Raw genomic sequence first — 14,085 nt, forward strand, 5'->3', positions numbered from 1 at the left:
GGAAGCGTGGGCGCAGATGGTTCGTGATTTGGAGTTATAACGAAAAAGATTTTAAAGTTTAAAGTTTGGGCATTTTATGAATTTTATTATAAAAATTTTGGTGTGCCATTTGGATGGCTCAGATTAATGGAAATCTGAAATGGATGGCTTGGATGTAAGGGAAAGAAAATAAAAGTAAAAAGATGAAGGAAGGCTTTGTGTGTGTGTGTGTGTGTGTGTGTGCGTGACTGGTGAAGAAAAAGAAGAAGAAGAGATTGGGCATAACTGCCCAACCAGAGGAAGAGCAGGAGCTCCGGGAGAGAAAGGAGAGAGAGCTAAGCGAATAGAGAGAAGAGAGAGAGAAGCCCGACCAATCGAAACATAGGAAAGGAGGAAATGAGGGAGAGAGTGCCGCGGGGGATCAGCCGGATCCCCTTGGCCCGTTCTTGACCCGGTCAGCACCCATGCCTATTTTCGATGATTTTCACTAGTTTTTCCTGTGAATTGCTTCAAGAAACCTAATGGGAAACACTGTAGGAGCCTTCCTCTATCCATTCCATCTCAAAATTTGAGAGATTTGGCTTTGGAAATGGAGAAAATCGCAAGAAGGGGGTGCAGTGGCTTTGGCTTCGAATCACCCAATCCCGAAGCAATTCCTTCCAATTGTTACCACCCATAGCATCCTCTTGAGGCCTAGAACAAAGCCCAAGCATTGGTTGGGACGGCGGAATTGATTTAAGGACGAATTGGAACTCACCCATTTCTAGGGTTCTTCACGGGTTTGATGGAATTGGAGCCTTTCCAGGCCAAATTGGCCTTGGCCACAAGTATAAAGTTTACTCTACTCATTGAGATCTTCATTTCTATAAATTTTGGTAATTTTTGGAAATAGTTGGATTTTCCGGCGAGCCGGGGCGACCCGTGCGGCGGTGTGTGGCCAGTGGCCCGCCAATGTCATTCTTAGCATGTGTTTAATGTTCTAGGTTCAGTTTTGGTAATTGATTGACGTAAATTGAGTAATTGAACCTAAGTTCATTACGATTCATGGTTAGGTGAAAATGTGAATTGACGATCCGACCGTTGGATCATCACCAAACTTTGATACATTGTAATACGTAATTTTTTAGGATTATAGGAACTTACGGATTGGGAATCCGATTTACGGATCTTCCGGAATTGGAGTTGTAAGTAGAATGTTAACCATCACTTGGTTTTGACAATTGACGGAGATCCGACCGTTGGATGGTAAGGAAATTTTAAGATGTTGTTCTAGAGATATATTGTGGACCTCTGGAAGTTATGGATTGGAAATCTGAGTTGCAGTTCTTCCGGATCGAACTACGTAGTGACGTGTTTTATATAAGTTATATATTCTATCGATCTGATTTCTGAGGTTTGATTTGATGATTGTTCTAGGCGCCGATCGTCATGACGTCTTGATGTGTTATGCTAGGGAGTTGTAGGGCAAACTCCAGATGAGTGGGCAGTTCTTTCTGTTTATACCTATATACTACTGATTTTTCCCATAAATTGAATATAAATGAAATTATGTTTTAAAATGTCGTGCATGCATATTATATGAAATATATGAGTTAGTATTTGATGCATATATGTGAAATGGTGCTGTGGATGCACAGGTGAGTATCAGGTGAGTTTTATGTTCATATGTTTTTATTGATGATGTGAATTGTGTTGAGAGCTCATAACCTGCACCCTTGGTGTTAGTGCTTATATTATTCACCCCGCACCACACGCTCACCTTGGATCCAAGTAGGTGCATGTCGAACAGACCATTAGAGGTGGTTCCGACATGTCGAACAGACCATTAGAGGTGGTTCTGACATGTCGTATAGACCATTAGAGGTGGTTCCGACTTGTAGGTGACTTTAGATTATTATACAGCTGTTGATGAGCGAAGCACTAGAGCGTATTCTTACACCATTCTTGTCGTACAGACTACTTCAGGTAGTTCCGATTTATGTGCAGAGTAGTGCCGTACAGATCACAGTGGTGACTTCGGTTGGATTGGATATTAAGCTATAGAATTAACCGTACAGGACAGCTACAGGGTCTCCGGTTGATTCCTTATTTCACCTGTTATATTGATGCATCCTTATCATGTTTTGAAGCAGAGCATGGCATATTTCTTGAAAAGTGTTAAAGACTTGTGATTTGGATTATTTACTGTTATATATGGTTATATATATACTATTTTTCTGGGAAAGTATACGGGTTTTACAGCGAGAGGTTAGCGTTTTGATAATGAGATGATTTTCGAAAAACTTTGTTTTACTGACCCACTCAACTTTGTTTTGCGCCCCTTCAGGTTCAAGATAGCAGAGCTTTGGTGGCCACGAGGAATCCAACAGTGTTCTGACAGAATTCACAAAAGTAGGATTCACCATCAGGTGTTACATCTTAATAATTGTATCTTTAAAGCTTCTGAACTGTGTAAATAGTTACATCACTCTCACGTGACTGCCAGCATGCCCTCCTTGGGGACGGGGTGTGTCAAAAATAGATACAATACTTTGGAAAGAAATTAATAAATTCTACATACACTTACGAAACTTTTTATAGAATATTAAAACATGAAGTGATTCAATTTCTACCATTATTATGTTATGATATTCCTTATTCCTATCGAATTGGATACCATAATACGAGTAGAATTGGATCGTGCAAAACCAGTTTTGTAGAATTTGTTTCCTCTTCTATATCATGGATTCCAAAACACTTAGTCTTTTTTCTACACTTTCATTAAGTAAAATGCAAATTTTTGTGAACAAAAACTAGAATCCTTTACAAAATATTGAGAAATTTTAAAAAACAATTATATGATACTGGCCAATGTTGTGATACAAGACAAATCTAATTTTGTAATACCTAATGCATTTGTTAGGAATTACAAAACATTTAAAATAAAATCTCGGCTGTGAACTCACTAGGAAATACTTTTAAAACCAATTCCGCATGAGCATTACAAACAGGGCTGAGCCTTTTTTCTTAAACAACCGAGCCTTATGATTTAGGGCTTTTTGTCCATTAGAGTAGTATCCTCTCCATGTTCTTCCACATGCAAGAAATCCAAGCAACTTATGTTCACCACCTTCTTCGACCTTATAGTGGTATCCTTACTGTTGGAAATGTGCCCTAAAACCAATCATATGATGATACTTTACGGACATTTCACATATTAAACTAATCTAGTTTAATATCAAGGGCAAAGATTATTGTTTAAGCCGTCTCATATAAATGTTATATGCTTAAACGATAAGTCCAAGGAATATGTAATTAGGAGAATGTGATTTAAACAAGTTAGATTACTGAGACCATTCTCTTTCGTATACATATCCTAAACGTTCCTGATCATAGGATTGCCAATTGGGCATTGACAGTCCGTTAAGATCAGTACATGCTATGTCTTCTCTTAGTGAGAGTGACTAGTCTCGAGTCATTGGTGTGATTGACACCAAGACAAGCATGTAGGTGCTCAATAATGAATGAGTCCACTGAACACGATCAACGAGGAGTTCTCATACTCATGTCACATGAGAACTCATGGTTGGGATAATGCAAAGTAGTTCTTTGACCTGAGGCATCATAGTTGTCTTGTGGTTAAGTCCTTGATCTTTGATTATGTCAAAGTCACTCCATCAGGAGGGTGTCCACGGCATAGTTGGGGTTAAGCCACTTAGCCATGGAGGCGAGTGAATGCGCAACAATGGATCTCTAACCTTCAAACTGTTTGAGGGAGAATACTCTATGATATGATTAAGAATCTCTGGCCAGAGTATGAATGAGATTTAGGAAGTCATTCCAAATCACATTCAAGGTAATCATATAAGTAAATGAATCACATTGGATAGTAGACATGATTAAACTATCAAACCAAACAATGTGGTCAAGAGTATTGTATTAGAGAAAGACCGTATTGCATTGTAATCCTAAACTGAATAGGTTCTCCACCTCTTCTTATTAGCTTGGGTAACCATGACATACCGCTAGGTGTCACTCATGGTTTGTGGAAGCCCTAAACGTGTATAATCACTAAAGGGAGAATTGAAAGTAAGTTTCAATTCACAATCGATTTGAAAGTGTTCTAATCGCCCACTGCCTCGCTAAAAGGAACCTAATGGATCGTACACCATGTAAGGCAGAGATTGAAGAAACAATGGAGATGAGTAAGAATAATTAAATGGTTTAATTATTTATGGCAAGGATTAATTAATATGTTAATTAATCAAACAAATCAAGTTCGTTAAAAGACCACGGGTTAGTTTTGGGCCTCAAGGCCCAATGGGCTTCGAACGTCAAGCCCATTGACTTAAGTTGTATGACAACTTAATGACAAATAATTCACAAAGGCCTTAAAAGCCCAATGAAACCCTATGGCCGGCCATTTAGTTAAAGGAGTGGGTTTTGGACTTAATTACAAGTTTGCCACTCAAATGAATGTAGGTATAAATATGACTTTATAGCCAAAATTCATTAAGGGTTTTTTTTTAAGAAAAGAGAGAACACAAAGCTCTCCTTTCTCTCTAAAGAGGCCGGCCACCCTTGGAGGGATTAGCTAGTAATCTTTCTCCTCCAAGGTCACTCATCTCTTCTTCACATCTTACCTTGGTGTGGAGACTTAGAGGTTCTCAATTTTGGGAACTTGGAGAAACCTATTCTTCCATCCAAATCCATGGATCTAAGAAGCAAGGAATGAAGGCCCTATCTCTTGGGTGATTATCCTTTGCTTTTGCAAAGAGGAATCTACAAAGGTATAAATTTCTCAACTCACTTAATTTTGAGTTGAGTCTTGGTTCACCTAACTACTAGGCTTTGAATTTCATGGTTAATGTTTTGTTTTTAAGTGCATACAGGCATGATTCCGCCTTTAATTTGTTAATTGCATGTTATAGATGTTGCTTAAATGAACATGTTTTTCACAAAATTTCCTTCACTCACCATGTTCTTACACTTTACGGTTTGGGTAGTAGGTGCAGTGGGTCTTGAACCAAAGAAGAATGGGAGAAGGGAGAAAGACGAATAGGAAGGCACGGAGTAGAAAGAGGAAAATCAAGGTATAAAGGAGAAAAAGGAGGAGGAAGGCATAGACTTATAAATTGATGACTAAAGGTTTACTCGACGAACGCCTCTGTCTGACAATTCTTCACTAAACGTCGAGCAAATTTCATGGCAGTGGATGGTTATTACACATCATTAGTAGACTTTTGACCACCGATAGTAGACCTACCCGACGAACCTCTCTATCATGTAAACTTTACCTGACCGACGATCAGCTAATTTGTTGGTTAAATATTCCCCTCTTCGCGCCAAAAGTTGACTCGACAACGTTTTTCTTAACCTACGAACTATGTTCATCCAAAATAATTGTTACTCGGACATCTTTACCCTTTGGTTTTTTATTCACTCAATTCTTTATTTTTCCAACCCAAAGCAAGCAAGGTTCTAAAAAACGCTAGGCGCTAGTCAGGCGGCGGGCTGGTGTCTAGCGCCTAGGCAGCAAGGTGGGGTTTAGGCAGGTGCCTAGGCAGCCTAGACGGATTTAGATAAATTTCTTGTATATCTTGTAAATAAGTGTATACTAACACTTACAAAAAATTCTACTTGTATGAAATCCCTGAATAAGATAGTAAAAGAATAGTAAAATGCGTATCTAACAAGTCCAAAAAATCAATAGCACTTGATGCTATGAACTGATAGCTTGACAATCTATGTTTTTTAATGAGAAAAAAAATTAATAGCAATTGAATGGACTGATAGCCCTTTTACTTTAAGAAAATTCAAGATGCTAGCTGTCCAAACTTGAATGGACAAAAACAAAAAAAATAAAAAATAAATAAATAGTTTAAAAGTGATCACGTGGGTGTGGAAGGAAGAGAGAGAAACTAATTTTCTCTCATCTTCTTCCTCTTCGCAAGAACACGGGCCAAATGCATGAACTCCAGAAAAACTATAACACAGACCAGAAGCATTCATCATTTCTCAAGTTCGAACACATAAAAATTTGAAATTCCCAGACCGCTAGGCCACCCAATCACCCGCCTAGGCCGCCTAAGGGCTGCTCAGGCCGCCTCGGCGCCCGCCTAATTTCTATCCCAATTTTGCATTAATCCCGATGGTTGGCCACTGCCCAGCGCCTAGGTGGCCATTTAGGCCGATTTTTAGAACATTGGAAGCAAGGAGAAGAAAGGACACAAAAATAGAAGCAGGTAACTCGAAATCAAATTATGAAAGAAATATTTTGTTGCAATCAATATAGTAATAAATAATAAGTAATATAATGATTTCTAACTATATGTATAATTTTTAATTGCCGTACAATATTTCATTTTTAGTTAAGTATCTTGTATGATATTGTTGCCCCAACCACTACATTTCCATTCTATTATTAATTTAATTTGAGCATGAGCCCACGTAAACATATTCAATCTGTTTGGATTAAAACTTGATTTTTGGCCCAAGGATGGAGTCGGCCCAAAAGGAGGCCTGGAGGAATAGAAGATCAAAGCCCGGCCGAAACTTGGGAAAGCAGGAAAGGGCCTTTTCTGACTTGATACAATTCACAAAGGCCACTTGCCTACCTACCCAAGGACCAAGTGGTGTAGACTGATCAGACTGCACAGCCCATAAAGTACTTTATGGGGGCATTACATGTAATAAAACTGATGAGTCATCACTCTCAGACCTCATTCGGGCAAAGCTGTTGCTACAGGAGCCAAACCAAGTCGTCTATAAAAGGAGGAAGAGAAGACAAAGATAAGGACACTCAATCAAACAAACAAAAGCACAAACTCTGCTCAAAAAGCCAGATTTGCCTTTCAAAACAAAGCTGTAGTCAGCTCAAGCCTTCATCCCCCGCGGGATAGTCTTTTCTCCTAACCTTTGTAATAGCTCTGCTACCTTGTTCAAACTTGTCGTAGTATCGATTCACCTTTTGTATTCTCCCTTCCCTTCTCCCCCTCTAAGCTTTCAGACCCTTGACAGAACTACAAAGATAGGGACCTGCAAGACGATCGGCCTTAATTGATAAGGTTTAATCTTGCCCGACCTGCTTTGTTCTGTCTTTGTCTTCTCTTTCTTTAAAGTCTAGCAATATGTGTTGGAAATGTGCCCTAAAACCAATCATATGATGATACTTTACGGACATTTCAAATGTTAAACTAATCTAGTTTAACATATAAAGGGCAAAGATTATTGTTTGAGCCGTCTCATATAAATGTTATATGCTTAAACGATAAAGTCCAAGGAATATGTGATTGGGAGAATGCAATCTAATGAAGTTAGATTAATGAGACCATTCTTTCGTAGACACTTCCTAAATGTTCCTGATCATAGGATTACCAATTGGGCATTGACAGTCCGTTAAGATCAGTACGTACTGTGTCTTCTCTCAGGGAGAGTGACTAGTCTCGAGTCATTGGTGTGTGTGACATCAAGACAAGTACGTAGGTGCTCAATAAGAGAATGAGTTCACTGAACGTGATCAACGAAGAGTTCTTATATTCCATGTCACATGAGAACTCATGGTTGGGATAATGCAAAGTAGTCCTTTGACCTGAGGCATCACAGTTGTCTTGTGGTTAAGTCCTTAATCTTTGATTATGTCTAATTCACCCCCTAGGGGTGTCACGGCATCGTTGGGGTTAAGCCACTTAGATATGGAGACAAGTAAATGCGCAACAAGGGATCTCTAACCTTCAAACAGTTGAGGGAGAATACTCTATGATATGATTTGGAATCTCTGGCCAGAGTATGAATGAGATTGGGGAATGCGTTCCAAATCATATTCAAGGAAATCATATAAGCAAATGAATCACATTGGATAGTAGACATGAATAAATAAACTATCATACCAAACAATGTGGTCAAGAGTATTAGATTAGAGAAGGACCGTATTGCATTTGTAATCCCGAACTGAATAGGTTCTCTAACCTCTTCTGATTAGCTTGGGTAACCATGACATGCTGCTAGGCGTCAACCATGGTTTGTGGAAGCCCTATACGTGTATAACCACTAAAGGGAGAATTGAAAATTGTTTCAATTCACAATCGATGTAAAATTGTTTTAATCGCCCATTGCCTAGCTAAAAGGAACCTAATGGATCGCACACCGTAAAAGGTAGAGATTGGAGATTAAACGGAAATGAGTAAGAATGATTAAATGGTTTAATCATTTAATTTATGGCAAGGATTAATTAATATGTTAATTAATCAAACGAATAAGTTCGTTAAAGACCTCGGGATAGTTTTGGACCTTAAGGCCCAATGGGCTTCGAACGTCAAGCCCATTGACTTAAGTTGTATGACAACTTAATGAATAAAGATTCACAAAGGCCCAAAAGCCCAAAAATCCCAAGGTAGGCCGGCCATGAAGATGAATTAGGGTTGTTTGGTTATTTAGGTCACTTAAAGAAGTGACTATATAAATGACTTTATAACAAAATATTCAAAAATGTGATTAAGGGTTTATTTTGGGTGAAAATGGGTGAGAATTGTCTCTCCATTTTCTCTCTAAAGAAGCTAACACCTTGGAGGGTACATCTAGCAATCCTACTACTCCAAGGTCACTCATTTCTTCTACAATCTAACCTTGGTGAAGAGACTTAGAGGTTCTCAATTTTGGGAACTTGGAGAACCTATTCTTCCATCCAAATCCATGGATCTAAGAAGCAAGGAATGAAAGCCCTATCTCTTTGGGTGATTAGCCTTTGCTTATGCAAAGAGGAATCTACAAAGGTATTAATTTCAACTCACTTTGTTTTTGAGTTGATTATTGGTTCACCAAACTACTAGGCTTTGAATTTCATGGTAATGTTTTGTTTTTGAGTGCATGCAAGCATGATTCCGCCTTTTAATTGTTAATTGCATGCTATATGATGTTGCTCAAATGAACATGTTTTTCAAAATAAATCCTTCAATATGTTGTATATTTCTAGTTATATGCAAGTTGTTTCTAGCAAAATCACGATGACAAAGCTTTCTCAGTACTTGGATCCGATTTAAATATATCTTCAGTGTTTAAATCAGATCCAAGTCCTAAGCCCGCAAGCATGTAAATCTGATTAGTTTAAAAGTCCTTGGCCTCAAGGCATAAAAAAGAACTTTATGTGGACTTAACCCATCCACGACAATCCTTGATAAACGAGAAGTCCGAAGTTACTTGGGGCGCAAGTAATCGACCTACCTCTTGGTTTTATTTCTATTATATCATGATTATCATAGAACGTTTAAGTATGGAATGGATTCTGATAGGAAGCCTCAAGGCCTACACCTGAGGCCCCACAAAGGCACTTATCTGGATTCATTCTATTCTGTGGTCTAAATGGTTTGAGTATAAGAACGGACTCTAATAGGAAGCCTCAAGACCTACACCTAAGGCCCCACAAAGGCACTTATTTGGGTTCGCTCTACCTCGCAGACTCGGATAATCAAAAATATAATAGTTATCAGACCCCGACAACCATAAAGACCGAATATAATATGCTCAAGTGTTGATTTAGTTTGACAGGAAGCCTCAAGGCCTACACCTAAGGCCTCACAAAGGCGCCTGTTATATCTAACACGGTTCTTCGGGCATATGCATATTCACAACTAAAACTTGACATCCATTCGACATCTGCCATGCTGAAGATGGCAGTGGCACGCCTGAGCACTACAATGTTAACCTTGATTGTGAGCCTTAAGGCCTACACCTAAGGCCCCACAAAGGCACCTCTCAAAGTTAACGCTGTCCTTCTCTTTCAGCCTTGCCCGAAGAGACTTGCCCGACGAGTTCTTGCCCGACAGAGCCCAACAGGAAAGCAGAAGCCTGACAGCAGCCCTCAACCGGTGCCGAACCTCCAGGGGAGCTGTGTGCTCGTTGGCCAGGAAACATCCCCTACGGGAAATCCCACCACGAACATAGTTTTGGCACGCCCGGTAGGATCTAAACTTCCAGATCTTGCATGTCCAAAAGGAAGAACCATAAGCTTGGTAAAAGGAATCCAAAGGAAGGTCTTCTCCAAATGGCAGAACAATCAGAAAATCCTTTTTCCTCATCCGGACAGGTGGTTCCAGATAGCCCGACTGCATCTGAAAGATCACAAGAAAAGGGAAGCAATGAAGAGCTACAAGTTACAATGATCCAAATGTTAAAGAGCATGGAAAGAATCTCCCTGGAAACAAAGGGAGAAGTAAGCAGACTCTGTATGCTCACAGGGAATCTACAGAGAAGGCTTGATTTGGAGTTCTCTACTCCAAAGGGTGCTCAAGGAAGTGGAATGAGCCAGGTTATCACAAGAAATGAGCCAATCATTCCCTTATTCCCACTACTAGAAGAAGCAGGAGATAGGGGAAAGAAAAAGGTAATTCCTGAAGGAAGTCAACCAGTGATGGAGCCGTTTCCGGAGAAAGAGTTTCCCAGTTTCCCATTATTATCATTTAATAATAAGGGGCAGAACGAACAAGAAAGGATGAGGTACGGAATGCCAGGTATGATGGGAGAAACTAGTGGAAAGGAGACTACCACTACTACTACCACTACTGCGTCAGATAAACCTCCACCCTATAGACCACCCCCGATGGTCAATAAAGGTGGAGGATCTAACTGGAGGAAGCCTGAACCAAGGAGAGAAGCAAATGCGGGCAATGACCGGAGCCCGAAGATTAGATCAGCTATCCTCGGTCATAATGATAATTTAGCCACTCAGCAACTAAGGGAGGAATTGGCTGAGTTAAGAAGAACGGTGACTCAAAACGCCCAACCGCGGGCTCGCCCAGTATTCAGGATTACTTACCAGAAGTCGTATCCTGAATATATCGATGAGCTAAATCCATTCCCTTCTAACTTCAAGATGCCCGCATTCCCTACCTTCACAGGTGAAGACAGCAGTGTGTCCTCCAGAGACCATATTTTCAAATTCTCCAATCACTGTGTGGCGTATGAGGACAATCCAAACTACAAATTGAGGTTGTTTGGAAATTCATTGGCAGGATTGGCGTCTCAATGGTATTCTCTATTACCCCCCAACTCTATTGCCAACTGGGGGCAGATGGAGATGGCTTTCCATGAACAGTTCTACATAATATAACCAGAATTGACCATCAATGATCTAGTGGAGGTAAAACAATACGATCATGAGTCCACAGAAGACTTCATGATGAGGCTCAGGAGAACAAGGATGAGATGCCAATTCCCTGTCAATCAAGCACAGCTCATATCCATTGCTCAAAGGGCTTTAAAATTACCTTTGAGAAAAAGATTTTATGATACACAGTTTAATGAGCTACAAGAACTTGTGATTGCTGCCACGAAGTACGAGAGGTTGTTGCAAGAGGAACAGCAAGTGAAGCACACTTCCAAAGTCCCTCATTTCTACAAAAGCAAGGCTACTATTCACCATGTGGAGGTGGGAGAAACCAGACCCGAACACGAGGATGGTCATGAGGAAGAAAATATAGATGTATGTGCTGCTGAGATGACCACACCCTTCAAACCATTGACGATCAAAGGATTAGTCCAACCTTTCAAGGATCAGAAGATCGTAATGAATGATGGTGGTTTCGTCCCCATAAAACCCCCAAAGTATCAGAGCTATTCGTTTGATTTAACCAAGGCACCGGAGATCTATGAAGAGTTGGTGCGGGCGAAAGTAATTTTTCCCGACACTGCCAAAAAGATGCCCAAGCCCGAGGAACTCAGGGGGAAAAAGTATTGCAAGCTGCATTATACCTTCAACCATTCTATAGTTAATTGTGTCCAGTTTAGAGATTGGGTACAAGATCTTATAGTGAAGGGGAAGATGTTGCTTGACTCACCCCAAGCCAGTATGATGGTGGACACTAACCCTTTTCCGGAGGCTCCTATCAATATGATCAACCTCATTTTTAAAGAACCAGGGGTATTGGCTGAATAGAGGTGCCACGAGGAGACCGGAGGACCAGGGGCAGATTATAAGGTTGTCAATAGGGAAGAGGGAGGAGAAAAGTGCGTAGACAGAGGGGGCAAAGAGTTGCCCAAAGTCAATTCAGATATGGTAAAGCAAGAAGCAAATTACATGTTCATTCTAATACAAAAAGGAGTTACAAATCATTCTATGCTAAAAACTTTACATCTTCACAAAGAGTGATTATTCTGGAATGATATGTTCGCATGATGGTAAAAATCCTATTGGGTTCGGCCAAGACAGTATGGTGGTTTACAAGTTGGGACTTGGCTTGCTCTAACTCCGAAGTTGCTTTCTCTACCCCTTCGATTTGGTGTTCAAGGGTGTCCAGAAGAGTGGCTTGTTCTTCCTTAAGGGCAACCAGTTGCTCTTCCAGCTGCTGGATTTTAGAAGAAATCACTTTAACCCTTTCTTTAGTCTGCATGTTTTCTCCCATTAGTCGGTTGACTTGAGTAGAAGAGTTTGATTCCTTTTCCATAAAGCATTTTGCCCGGTTAGCCTGTCTATCCGCTCTCTGGTATTGTTCCCTCAGAGCCCTCAGGTTCTCGAAGAAAGAGAGGAAAGAATCGTGCTGAGGCTTGGACAAACGACCGGTTTTGAAAAATTCAGTTATGACCTTCTCAAGATCACAAAGAGCCTTGAGACTAAATGACGCGGTAAATTCTTTCTTTGCCCATTCCTGAAAGATTTGCTGTTGCTCCGAAGACATGGAGGTTGCTGAAGGCTGCGTTGAAGATTTCAACCGTGTCTCAAGTCGCCCAAGTGCTTCAAAGAGTTTGGGCAGCTTGGCAGGATCAGAGGATGGGAAAGGAGGAGGGTCCGGCGTGATAGTTCCCTCCGATGAGACAATGCCTATTGAGGGGGCAATCTCTGCCTGTTTAGTCTGCTCAACTCCAGAGGGGGAAGTACCAATACCTCCAGAAGATGAATGAGGATGGGGGCGCTTTGATTTACGAGCCAATAGAGGAGGGGAAGTTTCTTTTGAAGCTTGCTACAAAAACCAAAAGACTCGGTCAAGATAATCTGAATACAGATTGAAGCAAAAGAGGTTCTGGAGAGAAGAAGTTTACCTGACTCAGCCCCGGAGTTTCACCAGAGAATGTACTAACTCTTGGTTGGGGAGAAGGTTCTTCACCGCCAGCAGGAGGGGAAAGAGCTGCGCCTGAACCTGTGCCTGCATCCTGGATATATCCAAAGGAAGCAGTAATTGTCAACAAAAGGGTCACCAGAGGAAGAAGCAAGAAGAAAATATTCCAGTACCTGAGTCTGATCTTGAGGAGAAGAAGAAGGTTCATCAACTATCGGGCGAGCAAACGCCTGCGAAATCGCTGCATCTGAAGCTACAGGGATCTCAGGAACTATGGGTTCCTTATCCAAGACCACTAGTGAGGGAGGTGGCTCATATACTGAAGATGGCTACAGGAAACATAAAAAGAGTTAATTAGGTAGCAATGTGCAGAATTTCAATGAGGAAATAATAATTTACCCAGGGATCATCCTCATCCACGAAATGCAATATAACTCATGTGGACGGATCAAATTGAGAGGAAGGGGTCGCATCCAGAGCAGTAGAAGAAGTCATAGATCTCAGAGGGGGTCCATGACTAGGCAAAGAGGCAGATGCACCAGCCTAGGAAAACAAATAGGAAGAAAGAAAAGACCTTAGCCATTAGATCCATAAAATTGGAGAGTTAAAGATAGGAGAACCTCAGCAGGATTGGTCTGGGAGGGGGAAAGATTTTTCTCTCGGGCAGGTCGTGGAGAAGCCTCGGGCGAAGAGAGCATTTCATTTCTCGCAGCCTGATCAGAGTAATCAAGTTCAGGGTTGTATGAAAGTAAGAAAGTATACAATAATATCAGCCATACCTCAAGTTCTCGAAGGGCGGTGTTTCGCAATTCTTCGGCCTTTTTAAGCATAGCAGCCCGTAGTGGTTCCTCCTTAAAAGCAAGGATTGGCCTTTTAGATGCTTGAGGTCGTGTTGATCGATAAGAGGAACAATTAGATAAAGGAGAAAGGTAGCAGTTTGATGTAGAAAAAAAGAAACTCACTTGAAGATTGTTGTTTCTTTCTGCCTGCCTCAGGAACTGGAACAGATGGGGCTCCTGATTTAGGAGGAATGGTAATCCTTGCCCGCTTATTCTTTCGAGTAAGAATGGGTCTTGTGGTG

At 40.8% G+C, this 14,085-nt stretch overlaps 1 pseudogene; it reads right to left on the reverse strand.

Annotated features, from left to right (window-relative positions):
• Nucleotides 1-12,769: 12,769 nt before the first annotated feature.
• LOC126588329 (uncharacterized) lies at nucleotides 12,770-13,683 on the reverse strand (annotated as a pseudogene).
• Nucleotides 13,684-14,085: the final 402 nt, after the last annotated feature.

Source organism: Malus sylvestris, chromosome 11 (assembly GCF_916048215.2).
Source record: "Malus sylvestris chromosome 11, drMalSylv7.2, whole genome shotgun sequence".
NCBI lineage: Eukaryota > Viridiplantae > Streptophyta > Magnoliopsida > Rosales > Rosaceae > Malus > Malus sylvestris.